Source organism: Daucus carota, chromosome 2 (genome assembly GCF_001625215.2).
Source record: "Daucus carota subsp. sativus chromosome 2, DH1 v3.0, whole genome shotgun sequence".
NCBI lineage: Eukaryota > Viridiplantae > Streptophyta > Magnoliopsida > Apiales > Apiaceae > Daucus > Daucus carota.
In genome coordinates, this window is record NC_030382.2 from 5937212 (window position 1) to 5952926 (window position 15715).

Genomic DNA, 15715 nt, shown 5'->3' on the forward strand with positions numbered 1-15715 from the left:
CTGGGAAATATCCACTCTACCACTTGACCGCCTAACCCACCTAACAAACTTAAATACTCATTTGACTAAGTCATAACCCCTACAGATCATGAAGCTGACTATTATTCAAATATAATAAACATGCTACGATTAAATTCCAACATGCTCCCCCTAATCTAAGCATGTTTCTGCAGATTCTGAATTCCAAGCAAAGCTCTCATCTGCTCGAACTTCACTGTCGCCATAGCTTTCGTAAGAACATCTGCACGCTGCTCATTCGAACTCACATACTTGAATTCAATTTCCCCACGTCCAACGCACTCACGAATAAAGTGGTATCGAATGTCGATATGCTTACTTCTACCGTGAAAAACCGGATTCTTTGCGAGGTCGATAGCTGATTTATTATCCACATAGATGATCACTGGACCGTGTGTCACCCCTGTTATCTGAATCAACAAATTTCTTAACCAAACCGCTTGACAGGCAGCAGCAGTAGCTGCCATGAACTCAGCTTCGCAGGAAGAAAGATCCACGCATCGCTGCTTTTGAGAAACCCAAGTAATCAGATTATCATTCAAATAAAACGCCATTGCTCCAGTGCTCCTCCTATCCTCGGTGTTCCCAGCAAGATCACTATCCGAGTACCCCTCCAACAAATGATTACCTGTTCCTTTTGAATAAATCAAGCCATAGTTTGTAGTCCCTTTAATGTAACGTAAAATACGCTTCACTGCTGCTTGATGAAGAACCGTGGGTCGCTCCATATACCTACTTACAATTCCAACTGCATACGCTATATCCGGGCGTGTATGAACCAAGTAACGTAACCCACCCACGATACTCTTGAATTGAGTGGCATCTACGGCTTTTCCCTTTTCATCCTTGTCCAGCTGAATTGAAGTTTCCATTGGGTATTTTGCTGGCCTGCACTCTGCCATCCCAGCTCGAACTAACAACTTCTTCGCATACGACTCCTGTTTGAGTTCAATGTATCCCAACTGTTGACTCACCTCCATTCCTAAATAATGAGATAGTTTGCCAAGATCCGTCATGTCAAATTCCTCCCCCATTTGCCTTTTAAATTTTTCAATATTGGAGATATTTGTACCCGTAACCAGAAGGTCATCGACATACACACCTATAATCAGTACCTCTGGCCCTTCCTTTTTCGTGTATACTGCCTGCTCATAAGGGCATTTGCTAAAACCAAGGCTTTCTAAGTATCTATTGAGACGGGCGTACCAGGCCCGTGGTGCCTGATGAAGACCATACAAAGCTTTCAATAGCTTGTAGACAAGATGCTTTTTGTTTCTTACTTCAAAACCAGGTGGCTGAGATACAAACACCGTTTCTTGCAATTCACCATTTAAAAAGGCTGATTTAACATCTAAATGGTGAATTTCCCATCCATTTCGAGCTGCCAATGCCAGTAAAAGACGTACTATTTCAAGCCTGGTAACAGGTGCAAACACCTCCTCATAATCTACACCTTGTTTTTGAACGTACCCCTTTGCCACGAGACGTGCTTTATACTTGATAATATTCCCGCTGGTGTCTCGTTTCAATTTAAAAACCCATTTCAGACCAACTGGCCTGTGTCCAGGCGGGAGCTCCACTAAGTTCCATGTATTGTTTCGTTCGATGGACTCGATTTCAGATTTCATAGCTTGTGTCCATGCTGGATCTGCAAGTGCGTGCTTGTAATTTGTTGGCTCTTCTACCCCCAACAACAGCATATCATCATCAAGAAACACTTCCTCACTTTCATTATACACTTCATCAATAGAACAAAATTTTCGCGGGGCACTTTCATCACTGGTGACATCTGCAGTGTCTTGTCTATCTGTTCTTGCTCTTTCAACTGTCGAGGAAACTGCTGGAGTCTGTACCTCAACATTCTCCATACTTTGTGGTGGATTGAGTTCATCCCCATCTGCGGTGTTACCAGTGTCATATCTTGTCTGATAATCAACAACTTTGAACATATTTGCAGGCCCATTTGACTCTTTGGTCCCCTGGTTACTCCAGTCCCAAGCTCTCCCTTCTTCAAAAACTACATCACGGCTGACATGTATTGTGCCTAAAGTAGGATCAAGCAACCGATAGGCCTTGGTCCCTGCTTCCCTGCCAAGATTCACAACCAATTTGCTTCTATTGTCCAACTTCGTTGTATGCACACTTGGCACTTTCATGTGTGCCACACAACCAAACACTCGAATATGTGCAACATTCGGCCTGTCACCATTCCAGGCTTCATACGGAGTCACATTAGACAGAGATCTTGTTGGCAACCTGTTTAATATATACACCGAATGGCGTACAGCTTCACCCCAAAGGTTTGAAGGCAAATTCATCTCCTTAAGAAAGCTACGAGCCATGGCAACTACAGTACGATTTCGTCGCTCCACAACCCCATTTTGTTGAGGGGTGTATGGAGCGGTGAAATGTCGTGTGATGCCTTCCTCATTACAAAACTCAATAAAAAGTTTAGACATGAATTCACCTCCCCTATCAGTTCGGAAAATCTTGATTGTTTCTCCTGATTCTTTTTCAACAAGCCTTGTAAATTTCTTAAAAGCCTCAAATGTCTCATCTTTGCCTTTTAACATATATATCCACATAACTCGACTAAAGTCATCAACCAAGAGTAGGAAGTACCTATTTCCTCCAGCAGTTGGTGGTGAAATTGGTCCGCAAAGATCACCATGAATGAGCTCAAGTTTTTTCTTTGCACGAAAATCAGCTTGTCGAGGGAATATCTTTCTCGTTTGCTTCGCCATTAAACACCCAACACACAATTTCTTTGGTTGTATGAGCTCTGGCAACCCCTCTGCCATACCCTTTGCAGACATTAAAGCCATTGCTTGAAAATTCACATGCCCAAATCGTGTATGCCATAGCCATGTTGATTCTTCCGCCTTAGACATCAAACATGCTGCATGACTCGTCTCCAAGAGGATCTTATACAAACGATTTCCAGACCTTTTAACTTTCATGAGAAGCCGCCTTTGATCATCATAAACCCACATGTACTCCCCTTTTATCACGACCTCATTGCCCAATTCCGAAAGCTGACCCAACGATATAATGTTACTGCGTAACTCGGGGATGTAGTAAACATCGTGAAACACTTTCTCGTTCCCATCTTTGGACAAAAATGCCACTGTACCCTTACCTTTTATATAAACTGTAGACCCATCCCCAAACTTTAATTTTCCCGTCACTTCCTCATTCAACTCTCTAAATTTAGTGCGATACCCAGTCATATGTTGACTTGCTCCGTTGTCCAGGTACTAAACATTCGAGTCCACATTCTGATTGCTCCCATGACTAATTTTAGGCACCATATTCTTCTCATTTAGCAACAACTGTTTCGATCCCTCTTTGGTGGACTCTGTAAATAACAGGGCGGGTTCGTCGTCTTGGGTAAAGCTCAGATTTGCCTCCTGTTTAGATGTATCTTTGTCCTTGCTTTCTCGATCACGTCGTGGCTTTCTGCATTCACGTTCAATATGGCCAAGAATTCCACAGTTGAAACACCTGATGTTTCGTCTGTCACGACCTCCACGTCCTCCATCTCGATTGTAGTAGTTACCACCTCTCTGACTCCTTGATGTTTCAGTGCCTCCCTTCTCATATTTCTTGGCCCATTCTTCTTTGGTCATTAGTAATTGCCCTTCACCAATCTCACGTTTCTTCCACTCATCTTTTGTCAGCAACAACTGGTTGCTTGTGTGCTCAGTCGATCCTTTTAGCCTTTCATCATGAGCCTTAAGAGACCCAATAGTTTCTTCAACGGTCATGACCTCAAGGTCCCCAAATTGTTCGATTGTCGACGTAATTTGGAGAAACTTTGGAGGCATGGCTCTCAACAGCTTCTTAACCACGTATGACTCTGCCATATCCTCTCCCAATTCACGTATCTTAGTGACCAGAGCATTTAACCTCATACAAAAATCATCCAACGCCTCACCATCTGTCATCCGTAGGGATTCAAACTCTGCCTTCATTGTTTGCACTTTAGCTTTCCTTACCCGATCTGCACCCAAACACATAGTTTTGATTGCGTCCCAAGCTCCTTTGGCTGTCGTCTTCTCTGCAATAGTAAGCAACATGTCATCTGGAATGCACTGATATATCGCAGCTAAGGCTAGTTTATCCTTCTTCTCTTCTATCACAGCCTCAGGGTCCTTCGGTTCAACTGCCTCCCAAATACCATGTGCTTGCATAAAGACTTTCACCTTCAGTGACCACACAGTATAGTTACTTTTTGTCAACATCGGGTACTTCAATCCCACTGCACTCTCCTTGCTCTTGTCCGTCTCCGTAGCCATTACTCTGGGTATGTACTTTGGCATATACCTTGTTCAGGCTCTGATACCAAGTGATGAAACCAGAATAGATATACAAAATAATGCAAGGGAAAAGCAAATTGTATTTCTGAACTTCGTGACTTACAGAATGAAAAACTACTGCTATTTCTAGACGTTGAACATGCAACTTAAACTCCTGGGAAATAGCCACTCTACCACTTGACCGCCTAACCCACCTAACAAACTTAAATACTCATTTGACTAAGTCATAACCCCTACAGATCATGAAGCTGACTATTATTCAAATATAATAAACATGCTACGATTAAATTCCAACAGGTTTTACCCCTGTTACTACTTCTTTAATTATTAAAAGACCATATTGCCCCTGCTAGGAATTAAAACAATTTAGAAATCAAGGGCAATCTTGTAACTGAATAATCTAATCTAGAAGTTTTATTGGAAATAGGATTTTTTTCAAGGCTTTTATTTTTGAAGAGAATTTTTAAAAAAAATTAGAAGAAAGAGTTTAGTAAATAATAATTTGAAATAAAGGATCCAATATCAGTTGGATATTTAAAAAGGATTTGAGTTTTATAAGAATTTTGTTCGAAAAGTTTCTACATACTAGAGCAATTGCAATAAATTATTTAAAAAGAAAATTTATAGGCTCGAAATAAAAGATTGGAAGCCAAGTGACAAAATTTTAATATTTCACATATCACAAAATTGATTAATCACATAAATAATTTTACACTTAATTTAGCACCAAATTTATTCTAATCTAATTAACATAAAGCAATTATAAAGTCATGGAAATTAACCTACCACATAAATAAATAAAGAAAGAAAGAAAATAGTCTTGGCAATATTATCGTAAAAAAATAGAATAAATAGATAAATTAAATATAATCACCAAAATATTATTATAAAATATTGTGGCGTTACATAAGCTATACAGGTTTTATCCTAATTAAAGTCACGTCTGACACAACCCGAAACACGACGATGCCATTGCTGACATGATTAATTCAAGCACAACTCCATCTGTTATCACAAAAGGACTTGTCTGCTAAAATTACAAACCTTTTAGTTTATACAATTTATTGATATCATATATTAATAAATTTTGAAATGACATAGAGTTGACATGTTAACTAGTGGTGTTGCCTGAAACCCAAATTTGCCAACATAGAATTGACATGTTAACCATCTGCAAATATAATTAGCAACATTGGTGCCTCTGGGTTCAAAGTCTGCATCCAGATTAGGTCTTTGTTATCTTCCTCCTTTCAAATTCAAATTCCAACTTGGTTTTGGTATTGTACTACCATCAAAACAAAAATCAAACATGTTGCTCCCTGCTATGTTGCTAGGAAAGCTATGAATCTCCGAATATTCAGAGGATCTTGGAATATTAAGTTTTGGCTCCCAAAATGGATGAAGAGGCATATTGCTGGCATTTGCATGTATTCCGGCAGTCATGTTGCTGCTGCTTGGGGGGCCATTTGTTATGTGCCTAACCACCTCTCCCACAAACACTTGGCATATTGAATGGTGATTGATTAAACTATCACGCCTGCATAAAATAGTTGGTTACACTTGAATCACCCAAACTTGACCAATGCATGCATATACCAACTAATATAAATATGAAACATATATATTAGCAATTGAATTTATTTTCATATATACAAACCAATAGTAAAGGTATGGACCTAATTTCACTACATTATATAAACCAGTAAATCCCTACACGTAGCAAAACAACACATGAGATATAGTGCAAACCTATACACATTGTATGGTTTGCTGCCTTTTTCTAAGGTGAGAATACAAAGACCTTGAATTAATTTGAATTAATTTGGTATATTGAACATTAGAAAAGAATTTTTATATTTAATTGTTTATATTAGCTTTAATCTTTATCTAAACACAAACAAAATATAATTCTACAGAAGGACTCTGGTAAATCAATTCCTCTGCCCAATACAAACCTTTGAGTTCAATAAATCACAAACAAGACAAAATTAAATAAAATAACATTTATGAGAACGGAATGAGAAGGTAATAATTATAACTATAAATTAAAGAGAGATTTGTGGTATAAACCTAACCTAGAGAAGGTAGATCCATAATGGCACTTGTACTCCCTTGTACCAGAGATCTTATTGTGAGACTTTAAGTCAGAGAGCACTGCATACTTCTTCTCACATTTGTGCATATATATTTTTTATCAAAACACCAAATGCAAACATCAATTATTATCACAACCATATATAGATTATTCAAAACACATTACGGAATTAAAAAAATCTCTTATTCATATTATTGTAGCATAGTAAAAAAAAATCAACAAGTCTATAACTAACATTTTAGATTTCGAAAAGTATTTAGTTTTGATTTCAAATTACTACTTATATTTTATTTTAAAATAGATAACACATATTAAAATAATTTAAAATAATGAACCGAAAACAAGAATTAAATATTATTAAAGATGTCAAATCTTGACTACCCAGAGAAGCTATAGTGCGAACTTGGAGCATCTTCTTTATTGTTTGAGTCTTTGAGATATAGATCCAAAAACAACTCAAGGACATCAAGATCAATATTATATCCAAAATCTGAAAGAAAAATCTCAATTATTAGCATCATAATAAGAATTGTTCAAAAATTATTTAATTCCAAAAAAAATTTAGGAAAACAAATTATAAATATATTGATTTATATCTCAATAAGTGGAAGGATGAAATTGAATTATGTCGATCAACATGATTATAAAGGATATTAACATATATCAAGATCTATACCATGATTTGTCTAAACAAAAAGTAAATACTTACACTGATGGGAAATCATATCACTTGAAAAGATCTTATTGAAAAACTGCCGACTACTATTGTAATTTGTAATCTAAGAGGTGAAAGAAAGAATTTGGTGATGATATTATACACTTCTAGTGAGAGAACTAGACTTATCAAATACAAGGGGCGGGTGTGTGGCCAACCCTCTGACATTGAAGGATTATATACGAAAGATTAGGGTTTTGGTCAGAAAGGCCTTATTGGTATCAGCCCAATAAGAACTTTAAGGAGCTCTTAATTTTGTATGGGTCTAACTCTATACCTTGTCATTGTTTACTGTTCGCACAAAATCACGCAAGTGTACGTGGCCACAAGTAATATAGAATATAATTCAAGTTTGTTCCCACAGAGACTGGTGTATTCAGAAATATGCACTTATGCACCGATGTATGATTATTATTCAATGCTTAGACAAGTATCAAATTAGGTTTTGGTTTTCTACTTAACTAATTCGATTCGAATTATGAAACTAAGAATTATCAACTAAGAGAATAACGATTTACTAATGAGAAATAAACATGGGATTCTAGCTTCATTAACAACTTCATTCAGAGTTCTACCTTTATTCGATTGTAATGGTGGATAACTAATCAGATAACACGAGACTGATACACGCTAACTGTCGTTATACGTGCACCATGCTGCTACACATCCACAATTAAGATAGAAGGTAAACAGACACCAATTATGCTTAGATCCTATATGTCTATAGAATTTGAAAACATAACGGTTGAGGAACAAGTTATCTATCAAGATTACATAGGGCGATGCAAGATGGGTAAAATCACATCACAAGTCATGCTATCGAACACGAAACCTATGCTCGCATGGCAAGTTCTAAATCAATATATTCACTGTCGCTTCAATAAAGATTAACAAGCAATCTTAGATGTTAGCTACGCATCCAAGACGAATAAGCAAAACCAATACGAGGAAATCAAACCATCACATATGAACAAGACAAATTAACTACTGAAATTCATCGATAAATCCGCTAAAATCCCATGACAATGATTAGTTCATAATCGAACTTCTCATCATCATGGGTTCGAATGTAAACATGGTACTGAATAGGAAAAACAAAGTCAAAAGAGTAAAACAAGAGTTTCGAAACAAATCCGAATGAGCATCCAAAAGTATCGCCTAATTGGAAGAAGACAAAAGAAAACTATGAATCTAGATCTTCTCCGTAGCCGTCACATGCTCCTTAGAATGTTTCTAGGTTGTGTTTTAAGTCCCCCAAGCCTTCCTTTAAGTTTCCCAGCGAACGGGCCTTCAAACGGATCAAAAACGGGCCAAAATTCCCGCTCAGGTCGTGGGGCGGCCGCGCCAAAGTTGGGGCGGGCGCGCCAACGGGTCGGCCGCACCAAAGTTGGGGCGGCCGCGCCAGAGTTAGGGCGGCCGCGCCAAAGTGGCAGCCCTGACATCCAACCTTTACGCGTCCGTATCTTTCTCCTCGAGCATCCGATTGCTTCACCGTTTTTTTTCAATGAAAGATATGATTCTCCTCTTCGTTCTCCTTTCAAGAAACCTACACAACACAACACTAAAACATATCAAAAATATCAAAAGCTTGAGGACAAGCATAAAAAAACTTGTTCGCACAAAATCACGCAAGCGTACGTGGTCACAAGTAGTATAGAATCAAATTCAGTTCGTTCCCACAGAGACTGGTGTATTCAGAAATATGCACTTATGCACCAATGTATGATTATTATTCAATGCTCGGACAATTAACAAGTTGGTTGGTTTTATCTAAATTAACTAATTAACTCGAATTATAACTAAGAGAATTAAACTAAGAGAATAACGATTTACTAATGAGAATAAAAACATGGGATTCTAACTTCATTATATACTTCCTTCAGAGTTATGCCTTATCGATATGTGATGGTTGATAACTAATCAGATAACACGAAACTGATACACGCTAACTCTCGTTATACGCGCACCATACTGCTACACATCCACAATTAAGATAGAAGGTAAACAGACACCAATTATGCTTAGACCCTATATGTCTATAGAATTTGAAAACATAATGGTTGAAGAACAAGTTATCTATCAAGATTACATAGGGTGATGAAAGATGGTTAAAATCACACCACTAATCATGTATATCGAATACAAATCCTATGTTCGCATGGAAAGTTCTAAATCAATGTATCCACTGTCGCTTCAATAAAGATTAACACACAACTTAGATGTTAGCTACGCATCCAAGAAGAATAAGCACAACCAATACGAAGAAATCAACATTCATCACACAAATAATTAAGGCAATCAACTACTGAAATCCATATATAAATCCGCTAGAATCCCACAATAATGATTAGTTCATAATAGAACTTCTCATCATCATGGAAATAAGAGTAAACATGGTACTGAATAGTCTAAACAATATCAAAAGAGTAAAACAAGAGTTTCGAAACAAATCCGAAAGAGCATCCAAAGTTACGCCTCCTTCGAAGAATTACAAAAGTGAAAACTATGAAACTCGATCTCGATCTTCTCCGTAGCCGTCACGTGCTCCTTAGAATGTTTCTAGGTTGTGTTTTAAGTCCCCCAAGACTTCCTTTAAGTTTCCCAGCGAACGGGCCTTCAAAAGGATCAAAAAGGGCAAAACGGGCCAAAATTCCCGCTCAGGTCGTGGGGCGGGCGCGCCAAAGTTGGGGCGGGCGCGCCAAAGGGGCAGCCCCCCGTCCAGGAGTTGGGGCGGCCGCGCCAAAACATCAGCCTTGCACCCTAATGCTTCCGCGTCCATAACTTTCTCCTCGTGCATCCGATTGCTTCGCCGTTTTTTTTTTCACTCGAAGCTATGAGTCCCCTCTTCGTCCTCCTTCCAAGAAACCTACGCAACACAACACTAAAACATATCAAAAACATCAAAAGCTTGAGGCCAGATCATCCATTTAAGTCAAAACGAAGGCTTCCAAGTAGATATAAAATCCACTTATCACACCCCCAAACTTAAACCGATGCTTGTCCTCAAGCATAGACACACACACAAATACTACTAATGCAATGCATGAATGCAACTAAATGCCTACATCTAATTGAATCGTGAAGTGTAATCCTTGTTAACATATAATCCTCAGAATATGAAACATTCTCGGCATTCATCTCTTTCACATATTAGCCATGTCCTCTTCCGCTACAAGTGTGAAGTGCATCGTGTGTGCTAGCATGCTCTCTAGTGAAACAAAACAAAGACTATCAAACTTCAACAGATTCCTCACCTTGAGCCATTAATCAGAATAAGGTTTAAACACTTCTTTACTAAAGAGCCAACTACAATTTAGGGTCACCAAAGGAATTCTATGCCTCTCCTACTTTTCTATTTTTTTTCTTTTTTTCTTGCTAAGTCTAAGGTTGGGACGCTTCTCAGTGTAAGTAAGTCACGACCGCCATTCGACTTTGCTTATTCTCTTTTTTTTTTCTTTTTTCTTTTAATCAAGTAATTCTCCAGTAATCAAGGGTTGTGAAAAGTCACCAAGAATTTGCTTATTCTAATACATTTGCACTTAATACCAGCACAAGTACATGGATCGTCCTTTTCACATGACATTGCATTCTACCCATTGATCTCAAAGGAGTACCTGCTAATTTTTATTCTTTTTTTTTAGAAAGGCATATTCATCCCTTAACTCCCCCAAACTTAAGATTTACAAACTCTAAGTTCGAAAAGAGAATAATCCTAACTCTACGCTCGACTCAACGTAAGGACTCAAGAAATAAGTTAGTCTAAGTCTTATCTCTAGAGCATAAGTGTAATTACAATTTTCACACAAGCAGTTTCCAAGCACAAGGCATCACAAATAATCAAGACTACTAGCGAAAAAATTATGCACATAAACTCATCATTGGACATCAACTTGGGTAACAACTTCAAGATTCATGCAAATGCAACTATATGAAACTACTAACACATACTAAACACAAGTATATATAAAAACACGTACTAATATGCAAACAATATGAGATAATATGCTAAACTATATGCATCATGCAACCTATATGAATACACACTACTACTACTAATCCTTATATTACCACCCCCAAACTTAAAATGTTCAATGTCCTCATTGAAGGTGAGAGTAAGGATAGATGGTACCTAGAAATCGGGAGGATCACCCTCCTCGGGTGGAGGATCAGGTGGTGAATATATACCATGCCATCTCCAAACACTGGCCAATCAACCTCAACACCAATGACTCGAAAAGCACTCGCAAGAGCCTTAGTCAAATCCTTTGCAAAACGGCGGTGAATGTCATGCATGTCATCTATGCGCCGTGACAACCTTCCAAATTGCACATCACTTGAGAGATCCGGTGGAAGTTTGAGTTCGAGTATGGGAGCTTCTGGCCTTAGCTTTTGCCCCGTCTCAGAATTTTCAACAGCTTCTAGTGCCTCCACCTTAAAGCATTCTTCTTCGTCGGTTGGAAACTTCATTGCGTTGAACACCTTAAAAGTGACACTCTGATCCTGAACTCTCATTGTAAGCTCCCAGTTTTGCACAACGATCAAAGTTTGGCCTGTAGCTAAGAACGGCCTTCCCAAGATAATGGGAATCTTCTTATCCTCCTCGAAGTCTAGGACGACAAAATTAGCAGGGAAGATGAGCTTATCCACCTTAACCCAGACGTCTTCCACTATACCTCTCGGGTATGTGATGGACCTATCAGCCAGTTGTAAGTACATGTTTGTAGGTTTCGGCTCCGGCAGCCCAAGTTTCTTGAAGACAGATAATGGCATCAGATTAATGCTAGCTCCCAAGTCACATAAACACTTGTCGAATAACAATGGTCCAATGGTACACGGTATTGTGAAACTCCTCGGATCCTTGAGTTTCGAAGGTAATTTCTGCTGCAGCACCGCACTACACTCCTCGGTCAAAGCCACAGTCTCTAATTCCTCAAGTTTGAGTTTCCGAGATAGAATACCTTTCATGAATTTAGCATAACTCGGCATTTGTTCTAGAGCCTCCGCAAAAGGTATGTTGATTTGTAATTTCTTGAAAATCTCTAGAAATTTAATGAATTGTTTGTCGAGCTTATGTTTCTGAAGTCTCTTCGGAAAAGGGGGAGGTGGATATACTTGCTTGACCCCAATATCATCTTTAGGACTAGACTTCTCGGCTAATTCCTTGCTTGCTTCCTCGTTGATTTCATTCTTGTCAGTGTTAACAACAGTTTTTCCACTACCAGACTTAGATGAGAGCACGGGTGTTTCAACCTGTTGATCACTCTCATCCTTGTTATGCTCTGTTGCTGACTCTATCTCCTTCATAACCCTTCCGGACCTTAAGGTGACAGCCTGTACCTATTCCTTCACCTCTTTCCTACCCGGATTGGCCTCGGTATCACTAGGAAGAGTTCCTTATGGTCTGTTAATCAACGCGTTAGCAATCTGTCCAATCTGGTTCTCCAAAGTCTTGATTGACACCGCTTGGCTTTTAATCATTAGTTTCATCTCTTCCCATTCAGATCTTTCGTTGGAAGACTGTCCAACCACCCCTTGATTTTGTTGCTGAAATCCAGATGGATGGAATTGCTGCTTTGGTGCAAACTGTTGTTGAAAACCAGAAGGGTTGAAAGGTCTAGCTCCTTGCTGCTGAAATTTATGTTGCGGGTGTGGCATGAAGTTCTGATTGTTGCTCCAGCTGAAAGTCGAATGATTCTAATTATTCGGGTGATAAGTAGCCTGAGCTGGCTGCTGAGATCTCTGAAAATTGCTCACAAACTGAGCGGATTCACTAGATATAGCACACTGATCAGAAGAATGTGCACCCACACAAAGCTCGCAAACAATAGGCGGTGGGTGAACTCCCAAGTTAGCTAAGGAATCCACCTTCATAGTAAGAGCCTTAAGTTGAGCAAGCAAGGCTGTAGTAGCATCAACATCTAGAATTCCTGCTGCCTTGCCCTGATGAAAACGCTGAGTAGGATTCTGATATTCGTTCGCAGCCATCATCTCGATCAACTCATAAGCCTCATCATAGTTCTTAGCCCATAGAGCTCCACCTGATGCTGCATCGAGCATTGGTCTCGATTTAGATCCCAAGCCATTATAGAAGCAATTAATCACCATCCAATCAGGCATCCCATGATGTGGGCATTTTCGAAGCATCTCCTTGTAGCGTTCCCACGCTTCACATAAAGTTTCACCAGATAGCTGAGAGAATTGAGTGATAGCATTCCTGATTGCAGCTGTTTTGGCCATAGAGAAGAACTTAGTAAGAAATTTCTGAGCCAGATCCTCCCATGTCGTAATAGATCCTGCAGGAAGAGAATGCAACCATCCCTTAGCTTTATCCCTCAGAGAAAATGGGAACAGCCTCAATTTGATAGCATCTTCAGTAACACCATCGAACTTGAAAGTATCACAGATTTCAATGAAATCTCGAATATGCATATTAGGATCCTCTGTCGGAGAACCCCCAAACTGCACTGAGTTCTGTACCATCTGAATAGTGCTCGGTTTGATCTCAAAAGTGGTGGCATGGATTGCTGGCCTGACAATGCTCGACTGAATGTCATTGATTTTAGGCTCAGAGAAAGCCTTAAGAGCCTTAGTATTATTCGCCAATGGTGGTTGGTCACCCATTGTAGTACTCACTATCGTTTCTGCTTTTGCCAATGCTTCTTTACGGGTCTGAGAACGTGTTCGCATACACGTCACTCAAGTACCTGAAACACACACAAACGAACTAAAGTGAGAAAAGAATCCAAGTCAGTGAACTTTAACGACCACTGATGACAAGCACATAAACTAAAATTTAAAACCGAGTCCCCGGCAGCGGCGCCAAAAACTAGTTCGCACAAAATCACGCAAGCGTACGTGGTCACAAGTAGTATAGAATCAAATTCAGTTCGTTCCCACAGAGACTGGTGTATTCAGAAATATGCACTTATGCAACAATGTATGATTATTATTCAATGCTCGGACAATTAACAAGTTGGTTGGTTTTATCTAAATTAACTAATTAACTCGAATTATAACTAAGAGAATTAAACTAAGAGAATAACGATTTACTAATGAGAATAAAAACATGGGATTCTAACTTCATTATATACTTCCTTCAGAGTTTTGCCTTATCGATATGGGATGGTTGATAACTAATCAGATAACACGAAACTGATACACGCTAACTGTCGTTATACGCGCACCATACTGCTACACATCCACAATTAAGATAGAAGGTAAACAGACACCAATTATGCTTAGACCCTATATGTCTATAGAATTTGAAAACATAATGGTTGAAGAACAAGTTATCTATCAAGATTACATAGGGCGATGCAAGATGGTTAAAATCACACCACTAATCATGTATATCGAATACATAATCCTATGTTCGCATGGCAAGTTCTTAATCAATGTATCCAGTGTCACTTCAATAAAGATTAACACACAACTTAGATGTTAGCTACGCATCCAAGAAGAATAAGCACAACCAATACGAAGAAATCAACATTCATCACACAAATAATTAAGGCAATCAACTACTGAAATCCATATATAAATCCGCTAGAATCCCACAATAATGATTAGTTCATAATAGAACTTCTCATCATCATGGGAATAAGAGTAAACATGTGTTAGGTCCAATCAGACGTAGAAGGGGGGGGTTGAATACGTCGTACCAATTTCTTCGATTTAATTTAATTGCGGATAATCTTGTTTCAGTCCATGTTAAATCAATCGTAAATAAATAACTTCAGCAAGTCGGGGAATATTCTTGTATTAGAAATAATCCTCGGGTGCTACAAATTCCAACACAAGTGTCGGCTGCAGAGACTACAATCACTCTATTACAAACTCTCGATAAATACGATCTTCTAATTTAACTCTCGAGAATGTGTATAGTGTGTGCACTTACAAAGTGTGTAGTTGTTTTCAAATGAAAACACAAAGCCCTATTTATAGACTTTCCAACAACTAACCATGGTTAACGAGTTCGTCCTGGACGACTTGAGTTCGTCCTGGACGGATTCGATTTATAAAAATAAATCTAACTCCAAGTGAATACCAAAGTTGCGCCAATTATGCTGTGGTCAAACCTTGCGCCTGAGGGAGGTCAAACATGGCGCCATACAGTGGTGAGAGTATGAAATCTTACTTGGCCACAGAATGATTTCAGTGTCAAGCGCAAGTTTTGACTAAGTCAAACCTTGCGCTTTGACACGGTCAAACATTGCGCTTCTTCACTTAGAGTGTTCCCCTGTAGCCTGTGACTTAGAAAAAGTTGAGGCGAAAAACATAGTGATACTTGGAGTCGCGAACTTTGACTAAGTCAAAGTTGGCGCTCCAAGTGTTACTCCTTTGGCTTCAGTGGAGAAGACTTAGAAAAAATCTAAGTACAGAGTTTTGTGAGGAGGCGCGAACTTTGACTAAGTCAAAGTTTGCGCTCCTGTCGAATTAACTCCACTGTACATGTACTTGGACATTTTTACTTGGATTTTCATTTGCATCAATACATATATACATATATTTATATTATCAATTGTGTTTATTTAATTACTTGAATTAATTAAATTCATGTAATTCACA

General features: G+C 38.7%; 1 non-coding gene across 1 annotated transcript; it reads left to right on the forward strand.

The window, feature by feature from the left end:
- Window positions 1–13262: 13262 nt before the first annotated feature.
- LOC135150913 (small nucleolar RNA R71) lies at window positions 13263–13369 on the forward strand. The gene has a single exon (XR_010289374.1). It is a non-coding gene; the product is annotated as a small nucleolar RNA R71 (small nucleolar RNA).
- The last annotated feature ends 2346 nt before the right edge of the window (window positions 13370–15715 follow it).